We start from the raw sequence: 10,418 nt of genomic DNA, 5'->3' as shown, positions 1-10,418 counted from the left end.
TTTTTTTTTTTGGTAGAGCTGAAGTTTCACCGTATCACCCAGGCTGATCTCAAAGTCCTGAACTCAAGCAATCTGCCAGCCTTGGCCTCCCCAGTTGCTGGGATTACAGGCATGAGCCACACTGCACCTGGCCTGATTTAGGACATATTTTAAAAAGAGAGAGAGAGAGAAAAAGATTTGCTATAGGGTTGAATTTGGAGTGAGAATATAAAAGTGGAATAAAGAATGATTTCTAGGGTTCTAGCTTGAGCAACCAGAAGAAACTGAGCATGGTGGTTGCATCTGTGGGAATAGGAAAATTAGAGAGACGGGCAGAGCAGCTCTGAAAGGTGGAAAGCAAGAATTCAGTGTTGGACATACTAAATTTAAGCTGTCATTAAAATATCTGAGTGGAGGTATCTGTTTGATACATATTTCTGGAGATATATTAAATACGTCTGTGTCATTGGTACTTAAGTGAGCACGGGCCAGGTGCAGTGGCTCACGCCTGTAATCCCAGCACTTTGGGATACTAAGTTGGGTGGATTGCTTGAGCCTGGGAGTTGAAGATCAGCCTAGGCAACATAGCCAAACCCCATTTCTACAAAAAATACAAAAATTAGCCAGGCCTGATGGTGCACACCTATAGTCCCAGCTACTTGAGAGGCTGAGGTGGGAGGATGGCTTGAGCCAGGGAGGCGGAGGTTGCAGGGAGCCATGATTGCACCGCTTCACTCTAGCCTGGGCAACAGAGCCAGACTCTGTTTCAAAAAAAAAAAAAAAAAAGCAGTGAGCATGGATGGAAAAGAGAATAGATAGGGAGCGTGCGCCTTAGGACACACTAGTATTTACAGGTTGGGAAGAACGGTGAATTCAGTAAAGGAAACTGAGATTAAGCGGTCTGTAAGGCAGACACAATACCAAGAAAGACTAGCGAGCAGAAGGTGCTTCCAGGAGGCAGGTGTGGTCAATTGTGTCAAATGACTCTATTAGGACTAAGAGCTGACCAATGAGTATGGCTTCTCAGAGTCATCTGTGGACCACCTGCAACAGAATTACACAGCTAGTTTCTTAAAATGAGGTTTCTGGACCCACCTCAGACCTACTGAATCAGATTCTCTTGGGGAGAAGCCCAGGAATCTGCATTTAAACAAGCACAAGGCTAGAAGTACAAAAGGCTTATTGGAAAACAAAACCGAAGACAAAAGCGCCCCAGGTAGTTCTTGTGAACTTGGAAGCTGCTCTCTGAGAGTCTTTGTTCATGGAAGCATAGCAGTCTTTCCTCTAGACTAGTGGTTGTCTGACTAAATTACCTCAGGATCCCCTGATGGGCTCCCTAAAAGAATTACTAAGTCCCACCTCAGAGTTCCTGAGTCAGGAAGACTGAGGTGAGCCTCAAATACGACATGTCTAACAAGTTCCCACTAGTTGGTGGATTACACTTTGATAACCATTGGGCCAACCTTTTTAAATAGGCCCTTAAAAATATAATTAAGAAATGTGGCCGGGCGCGGTGGCTCAAGCCTGTAATCCCAGCACTTTGGGAGGCCGAGGCGGGTGGATCACGAGGTCAAGAGATCGAGACCATCCTGGTCAACATGGTGAAACCCCGTCTCTACTAAAGCTACAAAAAATTAGCTGGGCATGGTGGCGCGTGCCTGTAATCCCAGCTGCTCAGGAGGCTGAGGCAGGAGAATTGCCTGAACCCAGGAGGCGGAGGTTGCGGTGAGCCGAGATCGCGCCATTGCACTCCAGCCTGGGTAACAAGAGCGAAACTCCGTCTCAAAAAAAAAAAAAAAAAAAAAGAAATGTGATCTCTGTTGTTCCCTCATCTTCATTTTCAGTTTCTTTCCTGAAATTTTTTTTTATTTTTTTGAGACAGAGTCTTACTCTGTTGCCCTGGCTGGAGTGCAGTGGTGCAGTCTTGGCTCACTGCAATACCCTCCTCCTGGGTTCAAGTGATTCTCCCGCTTCAGCCTTCTGAGTAGCTGGGATTACAGGTGTCCACCATGCCTGGTTAATTTTTTTGTTTTTAGTAGAGACGGGGTTTCGTTATGTTGACCGGAGTGGTCTCAAACTCCTGACCTGGGATTACAGGCATGAGCCACTGTGCCTGGCCCCTGCAAAATTTTGAATTCAAGCTTTTATGATGTTGGCCAATCACAGAACTGCTTTAGCTAAGGTTAATTTGACCCTATGACAAAATTTAGAGATACCAAAAAGCCTCTTAAAAGTTTTAATTTTGGAAGACTTTTCAGGTCTCATTTTTTAGGTGGGGGTGGCAGGGTTTCATTTTTTTTTTTTTTTTTTTTTCAAGTCTCAAAGACATTTAAGTAAAATTTTAAAAAGGCCTTTTGACATTGTATACTTGATGCTTCTGTCTCTGCGTATAACAATTCTCATTTTTGTTACCATGAGCTGAATGAAAGAAGTAAATCTGCCCCAATTCTACATCATTAATTCCATCTGTTTGTCATTTCTGACTCGAAAACTTCTTCCATACCTTGCTTGATATGGAGAACAAATAATTGAATTGTCTGATAAGTCTGCCAATAAACTATCCAGAAACATCATGTTAAATAGTCCCCACTATGTGAATTTTGTGGTTTGCCTAAACACAACATTTTCCCCTTCTGTAGTTGTATGAAAAAACAAATATTGTTAGCATAGTAAATACATTGTTATAAAATACCAGAAAGAAAAAAAATCGGTATCTTTTAGCTGAGAACAACCAATACGCTGATAAATGACTGTATCAGGATTTCATTTTCATGCTAGTCCACAGAGTAGCCCAGAACCCTAAATTTATTCATAAGATGTTGATTAATTATTGGTCATTCCTCATAAATGTAGCTTTTGACATGTGTGTCTAATTATTTGCTTTTTGAATTTTACTAAAACTGGCTGGACAAAGAGAGTCAGGCCTGTAATCCCAGCACTTTAGGGGGCTGAGACAGGAGGATTGCTTGAGTGTGGGGGTTCAAAATCAGCCTAGGTAAAATAGTGATAACCTGTCTCTACAAAAAACTTAAAAATTAGTTGGGGATGGTGGTGAGTACCTGTGGTCCGGCTACTCCGGAGGCTGAGATGGGAGGATTGTTTCAGCCCGGGAGATGGAGGCTGCAGTGAGAGACCTAGATGGTGCCACTGCACTCTAGCCTGGGTGACAGAGCAAAACCCTGTCTCAAAAAAAAATTATCTCCTAAAATTTTGTAAAATTACTTTTTGTCCCTCCCGGGGGAGGAGAAAACATCAAGAAAACCAAAAGAGAAATATCTAAACCATCCCTTCTGTTCTGTGGTTTTCAACCACTTTTGGGTTTAAACCACAGAACTGTTCCCTTAGAATAAAATAGTATACTTGCTTAAAAAAAGGAAAGAATGAGAAGAAAATAAAAAGGATTGTGATAAATGTGATCTCTAGTTTTGTGCAGGGGCAGTATCATAGTATCGTAGCCAATGAGGTTTATCAAAAGTGTGATTATTGCTAATTGAAAACTTTTCCCAATACCCCTCCATGACAACTAAAAATATAGTCAGCATTGGCAATTTTTGAATTTGAAAGTCTATATAGAGACTGAACAAACAAACAAAAAAAGAAATGTGGCCTCTTCCTTGGCTAAAAACTTTAACATAATATGGGCTTGAGAAAAACATGGTCCATTTTTCTCGTTTTCTCTATCTGTATTCACCAACGTTTCATGTTGATCAGGGTTAAGAGAAATAGCACTGGTTGTTGCTTCCCTTGCCCTTGGAGAGGTAAAGTTATCCATAATTCAAATCAAGAATTTATCCAATGCTCCATTTTTAGAGAATTATTGCCAGCATCTTAAAATACTTCATCATAGGCCAGAGAAGAGCAAACTTGGCCCCCTGGTGCAGCAGAAAACAGTCTGTTAGCTGTTTAGACCTGGAGAGGCAGCTGAGAGTGTTTGGTTACCAAACAGCTTTCCAAAGCACCTAGATAACTGATGTGATCAGTACGCAACTCTGTTGCTGGCTGATGGCAGGGAAGAGACTGGAGTGAGAGTGTCAGGTGAGTGGTGAAAGAAAGAGAAACAAAACCAGGCTAGCATTGGAATATGTAAAAAAACCCTCTGATTAGTATGCTAGAAGCCACACTAGATTTAGGCTGAATGCAGTGGCTCACACCTGTAATCCTAGTACTCTGGGAGGCTGAGGCAGGTGGATTGCTTGATCCCAGGAGTTCAGGACCAGCCTGGGCAACATAGCAAGATGTCATCTCTACAAATAATAATAATAAAAAATTAGCCCGGCATGTTGTGGTGTGTGCCTATAGTCCCAGATTCTTGGGTGGCTGAGGTGGGAGGATCGCTTAGGTCTAGGGGGTTGAGGCTGCAAGTGAGCTGTGATTGCACCCCTGCACTCCAGCCTGGAAATAGAGTGAGACCTTGTCTCAAAAAAACAAAAAAACAAAAAGCAAACAAACGAAAAAACTAGATTTGCCAAGAAATAGGAAAATCAGATCATTAGATCTTGATTGTTTATCAAGGTGAATGAAACAAGGCAAAGTAAAATAGCAAGTCTGAATTCTTAGTCTCCTAAGGAAGCATTTTATCCCTATCTTATACATGTCATATGGGCTGATGTGGCCAGGCACAGTGTCATAGTCTTATGCCACTTTGGTTACTTTTATTAGGAACATGCCATTCATGTCATTTGCGTGACTGGCTTGTCTCAGTCCCACAATATCACTTGCTTCTATTTCTACTTCCTTTTATCCCTCAAATGCTTTCTTTGAGACAGGACCTGGCTCTGTCAACCAGGCTGGAGTACAGTGGTGATTGTAGCTCACTGCAACCTCAAATGTTTGGGCTCGAGTGATTCCTCTACGTCATTAAGACTACAGGCATGCACCACCACGCTGGTTATTTTTTTTATTTTTTTTAGAGGCAGTGTCAGGGTCTTGCTATGTTGTCCAGGCTGGTCTCAAACCTCTGACCTCAGGCAATTCACCACCTTGATCTCCCAAAGTGCTGAGTTACAGGCATGAGCCACTGGGCCCTGCCTCAAGTGCTGCTTATTATGCTCCCAAACTTGGGGACTGGAGGGGTGGTTGTGGAAAATGTGAGGTTCATACAGGTCAAGTGCTATTCTTCTCTTTTTAAAAATCATATATGTATTGTTTTGGTAAATGATATTCTTCTGTTTTATCATTCATTCATGCAACAGGCATTTAAATGCCTACTGTGTGCTAGACACTGCTATCAATACAAAAGAAAATAAAGGCAATATAAAAACGTTCTACATTTTCAAAAGTAATGGGGCCAGTTGTGGTGGTTCACACTATAATACTAGCACTTTGGGTGTCCAATATGGGAAGATCACTTCAGTCAGGAGTTCGAGACCAGCCTGGGCAACATAGTGAGACACTGTCTCTATTATTATTATTTTTTTAAATTAAAAAAATATAAAGAGGAGGAGGCATGTAAAACAATAAGTGCAGAAAAAAGTCATAGATGACAGGAGGGAGAGTGGACAGAGTGTAGTGGGAAACAAGGAAGGAATGGCTGACTCTACTGGAAGTTTCATGGAAGACTTTGTAGAGAAGATAATTTCTGAATTAGATCCTGACTCATCGGTTCAGCAGTATTCAATGTGGGAGTTCAGGGGGGATGCCATTGAAGGAAGGGGAGCAGTGTGAACAAAAGTACCAATGCATGGTAGAGCTTGCACATTTGGAGAATTGAAGGCAGTTTAGTTTGACTGGTGCTCGATTTCCCCGAGGATAAATAGGAGAGGTAGATAGAACAAGTGTGTCATCATAGCAACAAATTAGATGCAAAGTTGGCCTCAAACAGCAGTAGGGACATCTTTTTCTTACAAACTAGATGTAGATATAAACAACTTGTAGGGGTGGAGGTAGATAGTTGAAGGAGTGGACCCCTGCTTAACATTAATTTTATCTAATTTGCTGAGAGAAGGTGGAGCATGTGTATGTGGTGAGATGGTTAGGTAGGTGGAGTAAGCTACAGGGATTCATAAAATGTTCTTGGCTGGGTGCGGTGGCTCAATGCCTATAATCCCAGTGCTTTGGGAGGCTGAGGCAGAAGAATCACTTGATGCCAGGAGTTCGAGACCAGCCTGGGCAACATAGCAACACCCTGTCTCTAAAAAAATTTTTTTTAAATCAGCTGGGCATGGTGGTGAGGCAGGAGAATGGGAATTAGGGTAACCAAGGGTTAAGGCAGGAGCAAAGAAACAGCAGGTGCAGACAGTTCTAGGCAAGATTAGACAGCATACAGGCCACATCAGCACTCCTGTGATAACAAGACAAAAGTTTCCACTCTAGCTTCTGATTGACGGCATGTCAAGGCTCCACTTCAGCTTCTGAAGTGGACCAGTCCTTCTGGTGATGGGCCAGTCCTTCAGAGGGTGTAACCAATGGGAGGCTTCTAAAGGACACCTAGGAGTTTTACCAAATTCTTTTAGCTTTGTATAAAGACCCTGGGGAGCATTGTGATTAGGGGGTTCTTGAGCTGCTTGCTTGAGTCTGCTCCCACTCTGAATTGTACTGTTGCTTCGATAAATCTGTGCCGTCATTACTCCATTCTTTTGTTATTTTGTTTGCCATTTGTTGCTCCTTTTGTGGCTTTGTGCATTTTATTCAATTCTTTGTTCAACACCAAGAGCCTGGCCAACTCACAGTCAAGACCTTCTATCTGGTAACAGTGGCACATGCCTGTAGTCCCAGCTACTCAGGGAGGCCGAAATGGGAGGATTCCCTGAGCTTAGGAGTTTGAGGCTGCAGTGAGCTATGATCATGTTGCGCACTCCAGCCTGGGTGACAGAGTGAGACCCTGTCTCTAAAAGCAAAACAAAACTTCTCTGGCCAGGCGCGGTGGCTCACGCCTGTAATCCCAGCACTTTGGGAGGCTGAAGCGGGTGGATCACAAGGTCAGGAGTTCAAGACCAGCCCGGCCAACATGGTGAAACCTCGTCTCTACTAAAAAAATACAAAAAGTAGCTAGGCCTTGTGGTGGACGCCTGTAATCCCAGCTACTCTGGAGGCTGAGGCAGAGAATCACTTGAACCCAGGAGGCGGAGGTTGCCGTGAGCTGAGATCGCGCCACTGCACTCCAGCCTGGGTGACAGAGCAAGACTCCATCTCAAAAAACAAAACAAAACAAAACAAAAAACCCCACAACTTCTCCACACTCTCCTACACTGGGCCATGGTTTTCCATCTTTTGTCAGTCAATTTGATGACCTCCAACCTCAGAAGCTTTTTATTTTTTGGCCTTGTGGAGGATGACAAAGGATTTGACAAAAGGAAAAGAGGAGTTCATTCCTAGTGCCAAAAATGCAAGGGAGGTGAAATAAACGAGGAATGAATGGATGAAGAGAAATGGAAAGCAGGAGCCTGGAAGCCTGGCTAACTAGTCTTTCTATGTGAAAAGGAATGGAACAAAATCCTATGGCATCTCAAAGGCAGAAGCTAGGAAGAAAAGGGCCGGAGGTGGGTGCAAATGATCCAGAGACATCTTGGTTATGCAAGGAGGTGCTATATGTATAATTGTAGGTTAAGGACACAAGCATATAATTGGCTTTGCTGCTGCAGTGGCAAGTGAGCACTTTGATGCATTGAATCTATGTGACAATAGGCATATAATCCTGTGAATGCCCTGCAATGTCTGGAAGGGTTGCAGCTGTCATTGTTAAAAAGAAAACAATCTTAATACTAGCCAGTGTTGAGGCACGCTCATGTAGCCCAGAGACTGTTGGAAAAAATTATTTCTTTCCTCTCAGGTTGCCTCCCAGTCCATGCAGAGCTAGCATTTGGTGGGCATTTTGGAGTTCTCGCTCGTTTCTAGCCTCCTTTCCTCATTTTTCCCTACCTCTCTCTACTGCCTACCCGACTCCCATCTTCATGCATGCACCCTGGGTACTGATTCCATGCTGGTGATGCTCCGTAAGATCAAGTTTGAGAACACTGTCTATGACACTGAGTCCTTCAATTCTCCTAGACATAGGCTGAGAGCTTTTAGATTATTCCAATATTTTCAATATTTATAGGCTCTTATAGTTTTTTTTTTTTTTTTTTTTTTTTTTTTTTTTTTNTTTTTGGAGAAAGATTTCCATCAGGATAAAAGAATTGAAGGAACAGGAGTGATCAGAAAACCATGTACAGCCATACCAATTTCTGGAAAGAGCTTAGTAAAATGTGCATGACTATTTTAACAGTTGATTTGGGCTCTTTCATTGCCAGCGAAGGATGGGTGAGAGTTTGTGAATTCCAGGCAAAAGGGATGGCGTTAGGAGAGGCATTGACTTAAGAAATAGCAGAAGATGTGCCATGGTTTATAAGCAGTTGAGTGTTACGGGAGCATAAAATGTGAGGCAGCATGTGGTGGCACATGCCTGTAGTCCCAGCTACTCAGGAGACTGAGGCAGGTGGATGGCTTGAGCCTGGGAAGTGGACATTGCAGCGAGCTGTGATCGCACCACTGCACTCCAGCCTGGGTGACAGAGCGAGACCATGTCTTCAAAAGAAAAAAAAGGGCAGAAGAAAAAAAAAATTGCACTGAACCTTTTAGGAGAATCTGGGAATTTTGCAGTCAGTGGTGTTCCTTCCATTTTATCTTCAAAAAGTTTATTTTTCTAATTTTTAAATTATTTTTCTTTATTGTTCATTCCATTTTATCTTACTAGGAGGTTTTGACTGGTTTATGGCCAGGCCACTGTTGCATAAAAAGTCAGTGAAGACTTCTGTGTGCCATTCCAGAGTGCATCTGGGCCACCACTTCTATCCTGCTCTGTTATTGCTTACTCCTGCTGTTCTTGGGTCTCAGGATTCCTTATTTTGGCCACTTATTTCCATGCTAGTTTTCCTCATGGTTGCTTTGATTAATGACCAAATTTAGATTTGCTCTTTTTATTCTGATAGTCAAAGTTTACCCAATGGAGAAAAAGGATTCTTGAAAATGGTTAAACTACCAGCTTTCATGATAAATGTTACCCTGACTATATAATATTTTGTGCATAACAAACTTTTTACTTAATAAATCAATTCTCATTCTGCTTTTGGAGAGTACAGTTTCTTTCAGTATTGAGACTATTTTACTTCTGTACATATTAAAGGCTATCACTTAACAGATTCAGACCTGAGCCATCTTGTAAATAAGTGACATTTTTAATAAGTCATGTAGCTCAAGAGCTGCTAAAGCAAAATTCTATAGTAAATGGTACCTTTTTATTGCTAAAATTTGGTAAATAAAAATTAGGTTATTACTGAATAGATCTAAGTGCTATTTTACTATTTTCCTTGAATTTTGGTTTCTTATTTGCTTTAATAGATTCATAGATTTAATCTATTAAACAGAAATATAGAAATTTGAATGTAGCATCATCCTAACTGATAGGAAATAGTAAAAGCCACTGATCATTATTACAACTCATGATTTTATGTACTGTCTGTAGGTAATTGACAGAGATTTTATTATCTGGCAGAGCTGAGTCAACCTTTTAATATTTTTACTTTGATCGGTGTTAACATCCCTGTGGCACAGAATCACAAAGCATCAATATTGTCTTATACTTAATTAAAATGCCACAAAAGAAAATTACGTAATTAAAGAGGATAAAAAATGTCTGCTCTCCTTTCATTACAGTCAATAAATCTGTCCTTAAAATGAACTGAAATTCAAATAACATTTGAAGAGAGGTAAAAAGCAGAAGAAGGAGCTTTCTATGTTTCTGCCACTTAAATTGAAGTAAGGCCTTCAATTTAACGTTTATTTTTTCAGTTCCTAAAGAGGGAAATTGAAAGTAGTGACAGAGTGGCTGTCCCGTTGATTGCTTGGAGTGGGTGTGAATTTTCATCCATTGTTATTGACTGCTTGGTATAATGGATTGAGAAGAGTTCTGACACCATATCTGGGGTCAGTAGTAAAGAGTATTGCAAGTAATTAATGATGGCATGTGTTAAAGACATTAAAGATTGTGTTACAAGCAAGTCTTCGAGGTCACTCCAGTGCTAGTGTGATGAAATATTCTGTCATGAAATAATCACAACAACCCCACTTAGGTATCATCTTTTTTAATGCAAGTGAATAAAGTAAAATTAGCGGGATTAAGGAACTCACCTGAAGTCAATCAGCTATTAATGAGCAGAGCTGGGGTTTCAACCTAAGTGAGTTTGATTTCAGAAAGCATGATCTTTTTACTTGACCCCCATGAAGTCATTTTTTTAGATGACTTTGAACTAATTTTGAACTAATTGGAACTAATATTAGTTCGAATTGCCAGAAAATTTCCATAGATAAGTTGTGACTTTTTGCTAAAACTTGAAGAATGTCTGGCATTAAATAGGTGTAAAGAAAGGAGATTTTCAACAATGTCTGGGTTGTTGAAAAAAAGAAAAGAAAAGAAAGGAGATAAGAGAACAGCATGAGCAAAGGTGGAAAGATGGGAATGAGTG

At 41.2% G+C, this 10,418-nt stretch overlaps 1 protein-coding gene and 1 pseudogene across 1 annotated transcript in view; both read left to right on the top strand.

Annotated features, from left to right (window-relative positions):
• The window catches only part of FRRS1 (ferric chelate reductase 1), an 84,394-nt gene that overhangs the window by 5,027 nt on the left and 68,949 nt on the right, over positions 1–10,418 (top strand). The gene's annotated exons all lie outside the window — the stretch shown is intronic.
• On the top strand, positions 3,401–3,549 carry LOC119473995 (annotated as a pseudogene).

This window comes from Cebus imitator, unplaced genomic scaffold (genome assembly GCF_001604975.1).
Source record: "Cebus imitator isolate Cc_AM_T3 unplaced genomic scaffold, Cebus_imitator-1.0 Scaffold199, whole genome shotgun sequence".
Classification (NCBI taxonomy): Eukaryota; Metazoa; Chordata; class Mammalia; order Primates; family Cebidae; genus Cebus; species Cebus imitator.
The sequence above is the reverse complement of the archived record's forward strand: the minus strand, read 5'-3'. Positions and strand labels throughout refer to the sequence as shown.